The sequence below is a fragment of the Zonotrichia leucophrys genome, chromosome 1A, assembly GCF_028769735.1.
Source record: "Zonotrichia leucophrys gambelii isolate GWCS_2022_RI chromosome 1A, RI_Zleu_2.0, whole genome shotgun sequence".
In the NCBI taxonomy this organism is placed as follows: Eukaryota; Metazoa; Chordata; class Aves; order Passeriformes; family Passerellidae; genus Zonotrichia; species Zonotrichia leucophrys.
Genome location: NC_088170.1, coordinates 27,166,500 through 27,184,280, shown reverse-complemented (window position 1 = coordinate 27,184,280; position 17,781 = coordinate 27,166,500). Strand labels below are relative to the sequence as shown.

The 17,781-nt window shown below is 37.8% G+C and overlaps 1 long non-coding RNA gene across 2 annotated transcripts in view; it reads left to right on the top strand.

Annotated features, from left to right (window-relative positions):
• The window catches only part of LOC135442313 (uncharacterized), a 77,826-nt gene that overhangs the window by 25,774 nt on the left and 34,271 nt on the right, over positions 1-17,781 (top strand). For both annotated transcript variants that reach the window (XR_010438657.1, XR_010438656.1), the window contains exons 2-5: positions 3,455-3,596; positions 11,261-11,322; positions 14,474-14,617; positions 14,690-14,756. This is a non-coding gene — a long non-coding RNA (uncharacterized LOC135442313). The remainder of the gene's footprint in view (positions 1-3,454; positions 3,597-11,260; positions 11,323-14,473; positions 14,618-14,689; positions 14,757-17,781) is intronic.

The following is a 17,781-nucleotide window of genomic DNA, read 5'->3' as shown; positions in this document are numbered from 1 at the left end:
TTGGGATAAATACAAAGGTTCCTGCATGAGGCAGCTTTTTTTTTCAGTGCATTTTACCTTGTGGAAGAAAAATGTTGGCTTGTTTACAATACTCCCAGATGTCAATTAACTCCTTTCACAACTGCTTTGTGCAGTAAATTTCTCAAAGCTACTGGTTATCTGTTATGGACTTATACAGTGCCTAGCATAATGCATCACTGGTGCCCAACTATTGCTGTAAGTGAACAGCAAATAAGCTAAGGAACTGAGTAGATGTTAACTGCTTTAAAGTAAATTAGGTAGTATTTATAATGGACTGAGTGTTTTTTAAGTCATATGGGTAAGGGGCTTCTTTCTTCTCCTTTTTCTTCCCTTCAAATTTTCTCAACTCAGAGATGCATGAACTACTTATTGAATTACAACCTGCTGTTCATGAATCACTCAGATACTGGCCTGATTAAATAATAAGAAGACCATTTCTATAGAAATTGACTCATTTTTATGTTACTTAAATTTTTTCTATATGGCAGTTACAGAAAAGAAACCCTCAAAAATACCTTTATTTTGGGATAGAGGTTTGAGGCTGGGAGGGAAATAGCCCTCCTGCACTGTGCTAATATTATTTCAGTGCAGGAGATCCCTTGTACAGAATTGGGATGCTAATTTGTAATTTTTCTTGCCCAGGATAAATGTTTGTTTAACTGACTGCTGATTATAAGGAACCTGCCTCTATTAACACCTAAAATCCTGCATTTTACTGTGTTTAGTTTTTGGATGTATCTTAAACCAACCACTTGAAAAAGACTGAAAAAATAATGAAACTGAAATAAAATATTTGGATGTTCCTAAACTAAATTTTTTCATTTCCAGTCCTTGTGCAGGCAGAAGGAATTAATTTTGAGCTGCTGCAGCTCTGAACTGCATTACCAAGGAGAGGATACTGCAACTAACCACTGGCATATGGTAGTGCTATTTTGCTTTTAGAGTAGATTTCCTGGCAGGAACATGTATTACTCAGAGTTAAGAGGTATTGTCATGTACTAAACAGCTTTGGTAGAAGAGTGACCACAGTCATGTCAAACCTGAGTGATTGTTTTAGTAGTCACAGATAAATTGCATGAGAGGAATGAAGAAGTATTTTAGTTTATGAGAAATTTTAGATAAAATATAATTTCAATTAGCATATTACGCTGCTTTCTCTCATCTGTGTGTTTCTACTGTAATTCAATTGTGAAAAGCTTCAGGGTTTTTTTTTGTTGGAAACTAATTATCAGCTCCCATGCAATTCAATACATCTTTGACTTTCTACCTCAGTTCATTTTTTTTTTCTGCTCGTGGCACTGAAATTAATTGCAGTTTGTTACCTATCTAGAAATTATTCAGATTTTAACAAATTTTCATGGTTCAAGTCTGTTTCAACAAGGAAAGAGGATTTTCCCAGCAAATTTGAAAGCCATGAATATGTCACTGTCACCAAGCTTTAGAATTCCAAGTCTGGGTTTTAAGTTTGAACATTATATAGTTACGAACCATGTATACATATGCATACAACATTCTTTCAAAAAAATTGTTTGCATCTCATGTCAAAGTTTCAGCCCTTGAGTAATAAATTTAGAGTCCTTTTCACTCTAAACTATAAAATAGTTTTGAGTGAAAAGGACTTCTAGAGGCTGTTTTGTTCAATGTCCCACCCACTGGGTTAATCTGGCCCTTGTCCCAGCTGAGTTTGAACATCTCCAAGGATACAGATTCTATAGTCCCTCTGGGGAGTATCTCCCAGTGTTTGACTGCTATTACTGTGAAAAGCTTTTTCTTTATATGTAAACACAATTTTTCTTGCTGGAATTTTCATTCATTCCTTCTTTCCCTTTCATCGTGTAGCTCCAAAAAAGTCTGTCTCCATCTCAGCTACATCCTCCTATTAATTAGGTGTATGCAGTCATAATGTCCTTCCATGGCCACCTCTTCTGGGCTGAACAGACCCAGCTCTCTAAGCCTCTCCTTGTACACCATGTGCTCCAGCCCCCTGAACATCTTGGTGGCCCTCCCCTTACTGGAGTGCTCTATCATGGTGCTGCTTTGGCTAGAGGTTCTCATTAGCTCTTTAATTTGCCATTAATCTGTTGTGTCTCAGATTCCTGACATCATAAATAGTAATAACTGACATCATAAGAAGCAGATTGTGAAAGCATATCATTATCTCTGGAAGTGTTCTTCTCTTCTCTGGTTTGTGTCACCCTCGGAGAACACGCAGTTGCACGTGAACATGCCCATGCTAGTTCTAAATGTCTAATTGCAGAAATACTTTTCCAGGTGCCAGATGGACAGAGGACTCTCTTGAGGACTCATCTCAAGATCTCCATCTTTTCAAGGAGGTATCTGCCTCCTGAGATCTATCCAAGCTGCTAAAAAAAATGTTGAAGAGGTTTTATCATTTTGAATATCATGTAACAAAGATATTACAATAGCATGGTCTCGAAAGCATTCTTTGCTGCATATTCGGTATGCGAGCTGGGCATCAGCTGTAAACATTTAATTTTCATTAATTTGTAAACATAATATCCTTTAATATTCATCCATCAGCACCTGCACTGTCAAAGTTAAATTTTCTCACAGTTTTAGTATTTAGTTACACAATTTTCTCCTATGTTAAAAATTATCAGGTAGACGACGCTTTCAACAGAACTATTCAGACAGAAGCTGTCTTTGCAGTGGCAGACAAAGTAATTTCTCTTCACAGTTTTTAAGAGAAAATAGCTCCTCTGATAGTAAATGCCACAGTAATGTAAAAGTAATTATATGTAAAGATGCTGCTGCTTTTTGCAGTTTCTTTGGGGAGAGAATATTCATAATTGTCTTAATCACTCTCAGGTTTTTGCCTTTTCTGGCTGTATTATGCTGTCTTCAAGTTGTTCATGTTCCCAGTTTGCAGAGAACACATTTCTCTTTACAGTTACACTAAATGATTCTCTTTAAATACTCTCCTCAACAAATCAGTCCACACCAGTAATATAAAATAGTAAAGCATCATAAGAGATTAAGTACTGCTATTTTTATAGGATGCAAACTGGATTAAAATTTGCAGAGTCCTGATATGATCCCTACTTATAAACTTCCAGGGTTTGTCAGAAGAAAATGCCTTATTACTGTTTTTTCAGAGCTCTCACTTGCATGCATTACGCAACCTAAAAAAGAAATATTAACTCCCCTGTGAATCATGAATAAGAAGCAAATTCTTCAAAATGAAGCCTCAAGAAGGCTTTGTGTACCAGGTCTTATTTTAATTCAATCTCACAACAACAGAAAAGAGCAATCACAGCCACTTTGTGACTGGCTTTTGCTAAATGCCTAGGTTTCCCCAGGATGAATTTTACATTCAAGCAAGAAGAGAGTTTAATCAACAATTATGTTCCTTAATGTTTCTTTGAAAGGTTTGTTTGATTATTTGGCAAATTTCATTTTGCTTTTATTACAGTGAGAAATGAACCAAAGCAAGAGCTTGCCATCTCCACACTGATGTTGCATCCAAACCCCTGGCTGCCAAATCAAGCTTGCTGCTATCGTACTGAATTTTCTTTCTTGTGAGTGTGATCAGCTTGAGGAGTCTTTTGGGAAAGGTGAGGAGCTCTCTGTTGGTTGCTATGGAAGAGACAGGCACAGCTGTAGTTTCATCTCATAATCTGTCTAGCAAATGCAACCTCATTGAAAACAACAAATTATTAGTCTCAAAATGTCTGGCTACTGATCATAAACTTCCCTCTTGGTAATCTCTAACCAGAAATGCCCTGACACGTTTTTCAGTGGGAGAGCTATTAGCAATCAAAGATATCTCATGATGCAGACTTGAGTTACGTGAAGAATCTTGCGTCCAAACTACTGTTCCAGCAAAACTGCCAAAGTGGGAACTATAATTGGTCTTGAAGGACTACCACCTCTGTTCTCAATTTCCTATAGTTCAAAAGATTTTCAAACTGGGATATTAGAAGGGAGAAGGTTTTTTGTGTTTTCTAAGGGTCTGATTATGGATGGAATAGAGTTCTTTATTTGCAATCATTATTTCTGTTGTGGCATAATCCATAGGTGGATTCATGCAGAAATACTGGATGTTTACACCATAATCTAAATTATATAGCATTTTTCTATCTAAACACTGCTGTCTCGTGAATCATACTTGCTAGATTCCACCTGATATCTAATCACTGTGTTAGCAAATAAACTTAAGCCTCAGTGTGATGGAGGGACAAAAATCAATCTTTCTTCACTGTGTTGTGTCATTATCTTGCTATTGACTGGTCCTGCATTTAACAATTTCCAGTCTCATTTCTATTTCTTTTCACAGTTCATGTTAATAAACACCATGTAGAACATTTTTTTTTCTTATTGCTATGAAGGCTAAAGTGTCTCTCCCTCCCTGCCCCCAAATTTGAAGCTTATGATGTGTTGTGTTTTTTCATTAAAAGCAACAGTGTCCATATGTATTTCTCCTACAATCAATACTCTTTAATTAGATGTGGACTTTCAAGAGAAAACTTTTGGTAGTGTGCAGTTTTGAAGATATGATCTCCATACACTGAAGTCCAGGACATATTTTTAACAGAACCTTTAATGCTCTGGGAAATGCCTGCAGGGCTCTGAATTAATGTCTCCACTGATAATTATGGAGTTGCCAAAGTTAGCTAATACTGACATAGCAGAAGCATGAAATTAAATATTTTTATAACCTTCCATACCAAGGCTGGAGAAGAAGTCCAGGAAGAAAATTTATCTGCAATGCACTTGAATCATATAGTTACTAGTAAACAAAGTTTAGATGTGAATAAAATTTTAAGAAAACAAAAAACCTTTCATTTTTTGAAGAGCATTACTATCCAAATAATGATTTTTAAAATTAGTAAACAACTTGAAGAACTTTCTTGAAATTTTTCTTGAATATGTAAAGTATTGCTATATGTTTTTAAACCTAATGGGCTACTTTTCTGTTTAGACAAGAATTTGTTGTGCATCCTGCCAAATTGTATGGCTTTTCTGTAATTGAAGATGTACTGAAAGCAAGACTGCCAATGACTAAGCAGGAATAAATCAGCCCAGTTTCCTTCTATCAGTTCATTTTCTTTAGGCTGAAGACCCTATCTTTTTGCTTGAAAGAAGCAATAGTGCTTGTCTGCTTCTTTTAACAAAGGAATATTATCTCAAAACGAGTCATCTACTCTATTTTTATTGGCCACTGCTGTGTTCCACTTTTACATCATGAAGATATGATCCTGTAGAGAAGCCTGTTAGGAATGACGAGTGCCATCAAATGATAACAAGTGGTTTGATAAAACAAGGAAATATAAGCTGCTAAGAGAAAAAAAGGGAGACAAGAAGAGAGGAAGGGACCAAAGATAAGAAAGTATGATGAAAAAACACCATAGCAACAAATCCCCCTGCCTAATTCAACGGCATGTGCAAAAGAGAATAATTCTCCTCTGTGAACCCTGCTAAAATTTGAACCTGCTGCCTCTCAGCTTGGCTGCTGGGACCAGGAGAAACAATACCAGTGGGAGACTTCTGAAAACCAACAGCCAAAAGCATCACAGACACGCAGAGCGTGTGGGCAGGGGTACAGACAAAGATGGTGAGAAAGTCAAAGTCTCTGGAGACTTAAATTGAGGAGAAAGCTTGTGTGTGTTTTTACAGGTAAAGCGTGGTTGCATGAAGTAGGGAAGAAAGGACTAGGGGTCCAGCTAGGTCCCAAGCTAAAGTCAGAACACCTTTCCCAGCATCATGTGATCTCCCAATAAGCTCCCATGGTGGTTGTTAGCCATAACACATTCTCCCCTCTCCCTGCACTGTTCCCTCTGCTGTCTCCCTGACTGTCCAGAGCTGCTGACAATACAGCTGTCTGCATGGAGATGTTCAATCTTTACTTCTTTCAGCTTTGGAACTGAAATAGCCCGACCTGAAACCATTGTTATCCCTGAGAAGTAGGTCATTTTTTGGCAGTGTAACAGAAATAATATAGTTACATGGGGACATATATATGCAACTATATATATTCTTATTAGCACTTCAATTAGAAAGGAAGATTCATCTGCCAAAAGGAGCTTGTGTAGTAATGTATGAATTAACATTGAGTACATTTTCAGTGGAAATATTCTTTTTGATTACTGAAACTGAAGTGCATCAGTGAATATCCCCATAATGTTTTCTTGGGAAATACTTAATGTAAAAAACAACTTGTGAACTGTACCTCTGCAAACCATTAGGGCGTTTTGCCATACAATAGTTACATATAAGTAGTAAGACAGTGACAAGACAAATGGGGAAGGTTTTATCAGAATAACTATTGCTTGAAAGGAAGAAAATTATAGTGAGGATTGCAAAGAAGAAAATTACATGTTGTCACCATTTATTTCACACAGGAGAAAAGTTGTGTTTTTCCATGCTAAGTGTAGCTGCAAATTCAAAGAGCCTCGTATAAACTCTGTATAATTCCAAATAAATAAAGCTGCATTATTAGCCTCAAGATAAAAATTCAAAATTTTGAACCACCATCATTAGTTCCTTGTGATAACAAGGAAAACATCCCTTATTTCCTTGTGACTATTGAAGCAATACTGCCTAAATCAGATACAGAAATGCCTACTCTTATACCTAGAATACAGAATAATAATTGTCTATGGAGTGAGAGAAGAGTCCTTTTATGCATCACAGGCCTACCCAAAAATACTAGGGAGGGTAAAATGAACTTCAAGAATTACACAGGATCAAATAGGGCTGCTACAGCTCTATCTCTGGAAAGCTACTGCCAGAAAAGTAGAGGGAATGTTTGCACCTTAAGGTTAGATGCTTAACATGCCCGTCATATGTCTTGAAAAAAAGCTGTGTGCCAGTGCACTTACATGTTGAGCCAAGTATGCCTTTTCTAAAGTCATAAATTACATGGTTTAATTGAAATCTATTTTAAAATCAATTCTGTTAACTCAGTGCCTCTGAATTCACTGACGCAAATAGAACAGGAAAAAACAGGTTTAAGCTGATTAAAGAGACTGAACATAAAGACTGAATACAACCCCTTTTTTCCTGTAGCCTGAGCAAATGCAGATAGTGTGGATTTATTCATGAGAAACTTAAGGCTAATGCTACAGAATTCTGTTTTTCAGGACAAGAAGGATAACCAGAACTCACTGGGACAGTTTGCTCTGTTTTACTTCTGTTTGCATCATGCCTCACTTACGTCATTTGCTCTCACAAGCATTAAATTCAGAAAAAAATTATTTTAAATTTCATTTCAATGCATCATGAATCACTTTTACTTAAGAAATGACAGCTTAGAATCACATGAAATTGCTTCCAAAAAGGAGCAAGATACCTTGCTAGGTATTAACTAATTTAGAATCTCTTAAATCCTTCAGAAGAACCACTGAAATCTCAGATGCTCAGCTCAGCATCATGTCTGGAAATTGGTATGAATGTGAGAAGACCAAAGAGGGTCCTTGGAAGCTCTGATCTCACACAGCACAAAGGGGAGGACTTCTTCCTTTCTTTGCTTCACGTGTTCTGTCTCCAGCAGTCACTGTGTACCAAAACCACCTACAAACTCCTACAAATAGGAATATTTATTCATAATCTTACACTCCATAAAATTCAGCGACAGCCTTAGGGTTTTTTCTAGAGGTTTCTGATGCAGTCAACATCAGCATCAGCAGACTTGCACTGTGATTATATAGTTGGATTTTCAATTTTTTTTTAAAGTACTATCCTTCTGCAAGTGTCCCAAGTGTTTTCAACCTTGTCCAATTTCTCGTCAGTAAAATTCTATGCAGCATTCTTTTGTGGTTATGACTGTTTTTCAAGTGCTGTCTCCAGTGTAGCTGATGATTCTTGCAGGACATTTCAGTACTGAAGGCATGAGGTACCTATAGACCTTCCAAGATCTCAACTTTTCTCCTTGTATCCTCTGTTTCCATTAAGGAAAAAGGATGTATAAATAAGAAAAATATTTTCCCCTACAGTATTTTCTTCTCTTAATGCATACAGAAAAGAATCAAAAAGTCTGATTTCATATTTGGCTCCTTACCTATTGTCATTCAAGTCCAATTGCTAAAAAGGTTTTTACTACGGCACCTTCTGGCTCTTTTTGATAATAGCATTTTGTGTATGGTCTTCAGCAGGAAAAAAGCAGGACTTTGATGAAGTTACTTATTTAGGTACAAAATGCATTTTTAAAGTTTGGCAGCAATGAAGTAAAAAGCATACTTGCCTTCATTGTTGCCAGGTCAGCACACTGGGATTTTTTAAGATCAGGCTCAGCAATGACACTCTAATGGCCACCAAATTGCAGTAACATGCACTTCTTCTGCTTCCTCCTTTCATATTTAACAGTGTCTCATTACAGATTTTAGTGCTTCATTAGCATACAGAAAAAAAGTTATTGTCACACTCTGTTTTGCTTTTCATTACTAAAATAAATTAATTATGGTTCTTGAAATTCACGAAGCATTGCCACTTCCAGTGGTCTAAGCATATTAAGCTGTCTTCTTGGGAAAAAAACAATAAGGCCACATCAGCAAGATTGACATTTATTTCAGTCTCCCACTCTAAAATCTGTAGTTAACAAGGTCAAAAAGCATTGGGTGAATTATGGGACAAGAATTCTTAAGATGATTTGCAGCAGGGATTTATTATGAAGCCAAAATTGTATTGTCAGGGGGAAGCAGATATGTAGTGAATATGAGCAAAAAACCAGTCCATCTACTTTACATGCTGTCAAGTGTTAAAGGCAGGAATGATTCACAACTGCACAAATGGTGCAATTCTGAAACTGTAGGAATTATTTCCTCTTGTATCAACCTTTGAGAAAAAATACCTTTGCATATGTCCTAAGTGTGAAAATAACTAGTTTTTTCTCCTCTCTAAGACAGGAAAGTATTACCCTATGTCCAATTAAACTTTGAAATGAATAACTGACATCCATGAGAATAAATTTGCTGGAAGTAGATCAAACCATGCATTTTAAACTTGCCGACAAAGGGTTTCCTCACTGAGATTTCCTTTTCTCTCTTCCAAGTAATGGAGGTTTCACAGGCCTTTTTTGAAAAACTGTTCTTACACTCTACAGGAGTGTAAGAATGTGAAGCATGTAGCTTCACATTCCTCTTGAAAAGCTGCTGCAATATGCATCAGGAGTAAGAGAATGTTCCAAGAGGCTACAGGACAGCATGGGAATGCAGGGTTGGATGAAAAGCCCATCCCAAACTCTCCAAGAGGAAACTGAGAAGCTACAGGGAGGCTCCTGTTGTCCGTAGGCTTTTTCGGATCTTTGGCCTCATGCAACATATGTTGTTTGATGCCAGCTCTAAGCATGCTCCCTGCTTATTGTTCTACCAGTACTAAGTGATGTAACTACTGATCTGAAATAGTTTGCAGTGTAAAACAAAGCAAGATCTCTGAAAGTCCTGCTTTGCTCTTTCACCAAAGCCCTGAAGAGAGAATCAGGGAAGAAGGTACTGCAGGGCAGGCACAGAGAGATTGAGAAGTGGCCGAGTCACCCTGTTTGAAAACCAATCTATATCTAATTAGTGAATCCTTGTCACAGCCCTGGAAGGTATGTAAGTATTGCTGCTCAGTTTTACAGCAGTCTGGGATGGAAAAGAACAAATTCTGCTGCATTTAAAAAATGCATTTAACCAGTTGAGTGAAGGCAAATTAGGCAGTAATAGCTGTGAATGTGCCTTATAAAGTGCAACTTAATGCCCCTGCTGGTTACAGTTGCAGTTTACATGCTACAGAAACCTTATATTTACTGTTCCTTCAATGCCCTATGATTTTATTAAATTTCAAATCCACAAACTTCTTTTTCTTGGAACACATGATGAGATATATCCCGGAAAGCTGCTAGTGGTTGGGTTACTCATACCAAGGGGAGGAGATTTGTATTCAAGTGTTGCAGTCTGAGTTTGATGGGTCTTTGAGCAGCTTGGTCTAGAGGAAGGTGTCCCTGCCTGTGTGGTAGGAGGGTTGGAACTAGATGGTCTTTAACCTGGTTCTTTCCAGCTCAGATAACTCTATGATTCTTCGATATATCGTCTTATGAGAGAGACACTGTCTGGCTTGTAAATCGGTATCAACTCTCTCCTAGCTTCTAAGAAAAGTATGATGTAAGATGAATGACTACACATTGCATCTGAACACAGCACAACAGAAGAAGTGAGGTACAAATATAGCTTATCAAAACATACATTGAATTTTCTCCTCCCAGAGCCCAATTCCTTTACACTATTAATATTTACTGGGTGAGTTGGGAAAGGAAGGAAGTTTGTACAGGTCCTGTTAGAGCAGAAAATTAAAAAAATTTAGCCTTCTACTCTGAATGAAACTGGACTCATCTGTCTCTAGATTTATTGCATGTTTAGCTGATAAATATATTAATCATGTCAAAACGTATTCCTGGAAGCAGAATAATATTATGTACAGGTGTTCTTTTGGGGATATCTGCTGAACCTGGGAATCAGATTCAGTGTCTGAGAATACCATGTATTTCTTGTCACTGCTTAAAGCAATCTGTCTAGAACACATTATTTCTTTGCTCTCTAGACTTTCATTATTTAGCAAGAAGGAACTCTTTTTCTCTTCTGAGTGGATGTCACTTGAATATAACCAGAAGAGCCAAAACTGATTTTGAACATCTTGAAAGAACCTATTACACAAATAAAGTGCACTTTGGGGCTTCCATACCGACGAGTTGAAAGAAAGACACTTTCAAATTGATGCATGCTTGGGAATGCTAATGAGCAGTCTTGGACATATGACTAAACAGCAGTGTTACAATGCTGTTGAGTAGTCATCTTCTCCAGGACGTGTCTGCCAAACAATAGCTACCAATTTTGTTTTTATTACAGAATCTTCTTCTGTATTTGGTATTCCTTCTTTCTTTTTTTTCTTATTTTTTTCTCTTTGCTTTCTTTTTGTTGTTATTTTAATTTATTTTTCTTTCTAATTTTCTGTTAGCTGAATATTTAAAACCCCTATTAGTAAAATATTCTTGTTTATGGTCAGTCCTTTTATTAAAATACCTCTTAATTGATTTTTTTTTTTTAAGCAACAGAAGCAGCAGCAAAAGTTTAGAAACATTCTATAATTTCTCTAATATGGATCTGGGGCATGTAAATAGGGAAATAACTTCATTTGGATAAGAAGTACTTCATCCTTGGTTAACTGATTTCTTCATTTCTTCTTCTGAGCTGAAAAATGTATGTCATGATTGCTTCCAGATATAACTATTACATCTGTATTACAGAGAATTCTCAACGTTTCAATAGCTCTGGCTGGAGGAGTCCATAATATTCTGAATATCTCCAGGTATGCATATATGTCTGAAACCACTGAAGTTTCCTCACTTTTGTAAGGTCCAGTCTGGATTATTATTGTTTTTGGCACACTACTTTTAGAACTTGCTGAATGCTCAGCCTTGCTAGTTACTCCCTGAGCCTTACTAGGGTGATGCCTGGGGTTCTCCTTTCAGGATTGTATTCCTTATATACACGTTTTCCCACCTCTCAGAAAGATGTTACCAGTCTGTGGGAAAATGAATACCCTAAGATGCCAACAAAGCCCAGCAGCTTACAAATAAAAGGGGTGTATGCTGTAACAGATAGAAGCTTTATGATGCATTTATATTCTTGATGGATATGAAAGGTTAGGGGTCAAATATGAGACTGTATGGCCAAATACATTATGTTAGCACTGACAAACATGACAGCATGGAAAAATTACAGATAAATTCAAAGATATTTAAAAATTTGGGCAACAAATAACCAGGAGCATGGAAATTGTCCATTTCCTTTATTAAATAAGCTTATATTGAGAAAATATACCTTGGGAAATATATAAATGAACCAAGAAGAAGATGGGCACTAAAGACAAAACTGCTGAGTACAACCAAGCTATAATTTCTTGGTCCAGACACTATCAAAAGGAAAAATCAGTATTGTCCAAGGTTAAATGTGACTTAAAACTCCTAAGTGGCAATAACTGTCCACACAGGAAGAAATGACAGAGTTGTTCCATTACACTGAATATAAATTAAAAACATTTGTCAATGGCAAGATAGAGTGACTTTAATGCAGGTGAAGTCTCCTGAAGAAGCAACTTCTCCTATATATTGACTATAAGTTTGAATAATAACCTTTATGTTAAAATTTCTTTCAGAAGAAAATGTCACCTTGCATTTTTCTTACAATGTGCAATAAAATTGGGCCATCAGTTCTTCTAAAAATAATATCCATATTTTGCTATCAACAAAGTGGTTCTTTAAAGGTTTTTAAATACATTTTCCAGATTTGGTTCTTTGTATACAAATATATGAATAATTTATGTGGCTGAAAGTGATTTTACAGATCATTAAAAATTTGCACAGCCAGGAATGCATTCCTGAAATCCACATTTTACTTACATAAAAAATTGTCATGTTAAGCAGTCTGTTAAAAATGGTCATGCTGATGTATCAAACTTTATTGTAGTTGTCTTATGATATCAGAACTGTTTGTGCTAGTTTCTTTACTGTCATCATATCATTACTTTATAAAAGAGATGTGATAGGCTTAAACATTCTGCTTATCTAACTCATGATTGACAACTGAACTTCTGCACTGCCAGATAAACACTTATCTTCAAGCAACATAGTATTAAAAAAATGTAACAGGTTGCAGTTATTCATAATTGCATCTGCTGAAGCTGTAGCCTAAAAAATATACTGTATTTTCTTAGAAGATGTTGTGTTCTGGAAGGGTGCTTTCTGTGGGGGGAAACTGCTGTGTCATTGTTGGGCTGTGAGAGTGGGCAGGTACTGCACACACCTACAGCCATATATATGCAGGGCTTCCTATACAGTACAAGGCTTTTGTAGTGTGAGTCAGCTGGTTCCTTGAGAAAAGAGAGGGTGAGCACAAGAAATTATAAGGTAGGAAAGTGTTGCTCTTGAATTGCTACATACCACAAGAGCTTACTGAAATTACTGTTTTAAAATCCAGTTACTGTAAGTTCTGTGGTCCAACAAAGTATGGCTGAAGTATGTCTGTTTCCTAGCCATCATTGTTTTTAAAATGTCTAGTCCTCAATTTCAAAATATCAGATGGGATATGTGTGCTTTAGCCATTAAAGGTGACTAATGCTAAAGCAAAGATGCTAAAGGTTTTAAATCATGAGACCTGAAATGATATTTAGGAAAAGGAGAAAGTTCAGGTTTCACCCCTTTGAAAGGTCAAATGGGAATTAAAAAAAAAAAAAAAAGTCCCCAAAGTTTTATAAAAGCAGTAATACCTTGCCTTTGTATGGTGGGTTATTTTTCTGAGCACTGTATAAACATTAATAACAGCAAAAGTTCTGCAACATGTGGAGTCTCCATTTTGCAGGTAGGAGAAAATAAGGAATGAAAAAAGTTATGGTCTAAACTCTCAGGAGTGCCACTTAGGCCAATCTTAGAAAACCTTGCTTAATTTATGGTATTATGTAATACCCAAAATCCCCAATAAATTTACAGAAAATATTAATGATTCAGTAATAATGTAGCCAGAACCAGAACTCCTGAACATGTAATTAACTGTCTTTCTCACAGCCACATGTGGGCTGCAGGAATGGCACTAGAAAGCTCTATTTGAATTTTCACCTCAGGGTTAATATAGGGCATAGATTCATTAGATAGCAACCAGTGAAACTGGTAATGTGTCCTCTGTATAAAAAAGACAAGATCTAATTGCAGTTTGGGTTTAGTTTCTTTAGGGCAAAAAATCAGTCTTACCATGGTCTATAATGTGTGGTCAGCCAGGCCAACTCATGTTTTGGCTTGCACCCTGCAAAGTGGCACTACTTTCATTCTGCTCAGTAACTGGTACACAGAAATCCCTTGCATATGTCTTTTGAATCTAGTTCATAGTGTTATTTTTTTTGTTTCTAGAAAAAAATCTCAACTCTGTACCATGTGACAGAGCATGGTGTAGGTACACCTCAGTGACACTAGAGCGTGTATGTCCCCAGGTGAGAGCAAGAAGAATAAGAAACACTGTGCATCACAACAGTGATCTGTCTAGCCCTCTCTTGTGTCTGGCACTGGGAAGAGCAACCCTGACCATTCCTCTTGGTCGTCTCCCAGCATCCACAATCCCTGTTGCTAGAGGATACATCCATGACAATCTCCCTTTAATATCTATTTCTGGATTTTTTGACCATGAATTGACCATGAATCCCTTCATGAACATGATGATGCCAATATTCTCCTACTGGTTTTCTGAGTTTCATTGGCTGCTATCTAGCTCTTGTCCCACAGAACTGTTGAATGATAGACTGGATTAATTTCACTTACCAGCACCTCCATGTTTTCATTATGCCCCCTGTGCTGGTTTTGGCTGGGGTAGAATTAATTGTCTTCACAGTGGGTGGTATTGGGGCCACGTTTTGGATTTGTGCTGAATACAGAGTTGATAATACAGAGATGTTTTTGTCATTTCTGAGGAAGGCATCCACAGAGCCAAGGCCACTTCTGCCTTTTCTAGTGCTGCACTGCTGAGGAGAATGGGGGTGCTGGGGAGGTTGAAAGGACACACCCTGGACACATGACCCCAGTTGACCAGAGGGGTACTCCAGACCTCATGACATCATGGTCAGTATACAAAGTTGGGGAAAGAAAGAGGAAGCTAGGGACATTTGGAGTGATGGAGTTTCTCTTTACCAGGTCAGCGTCACGCATGGTGGGGCCGTGCTCTCCTGGAGATGGCTGAACACCTGCTTGCCCATGGAAGGTGGTACATTTTTTTATTGTTGTTGTTTTTCTTTGCTTTTGTGTGCACATTTTGCTTTCTCTATTAAACTGTTCTTCTCTCAACCTACCAGTTTTACTTAATTTCTCCTCCCCATTCCACCACATTGTGGGGAAGAAGGGGATTGGGCAAATGGCTGTGTGGTGCTTAATTTCCAGCTGGCCTTAAACCACAGCACCCCCTCCAGTTTTTTCTTCTCCCAACTGAGAGTTGTAGTTGTCTCTTTATGTAGGCAACTGCTCCTCTATCTTTAATAATTTTAGTTGCCCTTCTCTAGATCCATAGCTTCTTACCACCTAAATAAACATGCACTGCCAGGCTAAACAGCTCCACTCAGCCTTGCTCCCTGCCCTGTTTTAATGTCTGGTGTCGTCCTGCCACAGAAGTGTGATTTTATATACACTGACTGCAACAGTAAGACTGCCCTACATTCCCATCCCTGCGATTAAAATAGGAACAGTAGCTCACATAGCACGTGGAAACATTTTTGTTTTTTTTTTTCTTTTGATTGAAAGAATAGGAATAGAAAAGGAAGCTATTTCACTATGCTTTTTAAAGGGATTTGGAGATGCTGGCAATCTCCAGAAAAGCTTGTTTTTATCGCATTTTGTGCCAAACCTCACAAAATTGCTGTTCTGCTATGCAATGACTGCACATTGCAAATTTGCTGTGTGGTTGCCTGGATTAAATCTAGTTTAAAATATACCTTCCAAACAAAATCCAAATTCTCAAGCTGTCTTTCATTTATAGAAGTAACAAAGTACTTTCAATTTTTCAGTATTCTTTAAAAATTATGCTTTTAAAAACATAAGGAATTTCTGTATCTTAAAAGTAGGAAGATGCTTAACAGCTTTATTAAACAAAATAATTAACTTAAATGTTTCAGAAGAAGGAAAGAAATGAGCTGATTATTGACTTGTTTGACTAAATAGGTGATGCAAGTCCATCCTGGGCTAATAGATTTGTGACCTCATTCTGGTACACAGCTTTTACAGCTGGTAGGGATATTACAGGTATTTTACAGGTAGGGATATTATCTTGGCATTCAAAAGTCAAAAATTCTTCCTGTCTTCTGCCACCAAATGCTGTGTGAATATGCACATGCTACTCAAGTCACAGATTTTTCTAGCAAAATTCCATTGGAATAAAGACCTTAAATCAATTTTAAAAAATTTATCCTTGTTTTCCCTAGGTCTAAAATCCATGTCTGTAACAGAAGTATAGTGTTACTAGTGCATCAGCCCAAAGCATGGACAGCCCAGGGTAGTGTCGTGTCACTCAACCTCATGGGTAAAAAATAGACATCTGAGTGATGCAAACATCTTTCTGTTCAAACAGAATATTAAGGTGCCCTCAGTCAGTGAGATGTGTGACCTATTTTATATTTGTGCTGTCCTGTGACCCAGTTTCTTGGTTTGTTGCTGGGTCCTGATGAACCACATTGCAGAAGAAGGGGTCCTCTGGCCTCTTGGGGTGTCTTTAGAGTGAATCCAAGACATGGTGTGGCCGAGTGTGGCTCTGATAGCTTGTGGCATGTTCAGTCTCCATAGATTTGCAAACCTTGCCCTGCCAAGTGTTCTGTCTCCCCTTAACCTCCTGTCAGGCCCCAGAGCATCCAACATATCCTCCTGCTGTCAGTCTATAAATACACTGCTCTGTGGGCCACCTCTTTTCAGGGGCTTCAAAGCAAAAGACACAAATGCATAGGCACAGACCTGGACCTTGGGGCAGCAATCAGAGTGCCACAAGAGGTCTGTGGTGTGGGAGGTTGCTCAGAGGCACATGGGTCGCTCCTCACTTCTGCCAGCCAGGCAGTTTACAGCAGATGATTCTCTCAGCACCCCCACACCTCCTTGGGTGCTTTATGTAGGAGATTCAGTGACAGTTTAAAGTGACACATAGGCCAAAGTGTTGGTGGTGTATGCAGTCCTGGCTTTAATGTCCTGCGTCTGCTTACCCAAGTCCTTTTCCCCAAAGCTGTTGTTCACTAGAGTGTAATAGTTTTGATCCTTTCATACTGTCACTGCTTCTTGGTGAAGCTTGAAAATATTGCAAGGCTAAATGAGATCTTTGTTTACCTTAAAATAGACTCCAGCAGTTCTAAGACAAATGTAGTTTAAATATGGAGCAGAAGAAGGTCTCTCTGGAAAAAAACACTTGGATCTCTGCCGAAGCCACTGCAGAGCTGCCATTTCTCCATTAGTTCAATATTCAAATGCTACACTGAAAATGACTCTTGCTTTTCCTCACAAGGACTACTTAAAAATGGAAATTACTCTAAATTGCCAGGAAATAATTTCTCTCAGGGGGTCTACTACATTTTAATTCTACTTACTTCTCTCTTTTCTCCTATGTACACCATCCCTCAAATGTTCTATTTCCTTAAGGCTGTTTATACTCCACCATGAAATTTCTGTGCTCTGTCTGCCAGCAAAAATAATCAAAAGTTTGCAGAAACCAAGGGATTACAGAAACCAAGGGATGCCTGTCTTAGCTGGCCCACCTGGCTACAGCATTTATACAAGGTTGAGTAAACTGACCATACGTGGAAGTCCTCCCACAGCATAAATAAATAGAGATTTTTCATGATCAGGATAAATAGTTGATTATTTCTCAGATCACCGGCAACATTTTACAATTGCTCTGAGCGAAATGATGAAGTAGTGAATTCATAACAACCACTTAAATAATGGAGAAAAAAAAGCCTCTATGCCCAGCAATGAAAGGCTGGAGAGCCAAACACAGGTGGGAAAAGCCTGCAGAACATGATACATTGAGAGCTTTCCTCTTGAAGCCCTCAGGGACTCTCCTCTGTGCAGGAAAGGTTCACCTGTTCATGTAACTTCTGAAGTTACACGAACAGGTGAACCTTTCATTTTGGTCTGCTCCTGAATTATCTACCTGTACACATATGTGGAACCAGTGAGTGAAATCATGCTGAAATCTGCATGCCTTCAGCACTTGAGACAAAAGTGCCTTCAGAACTTGATACAACTGTGTAAAACTT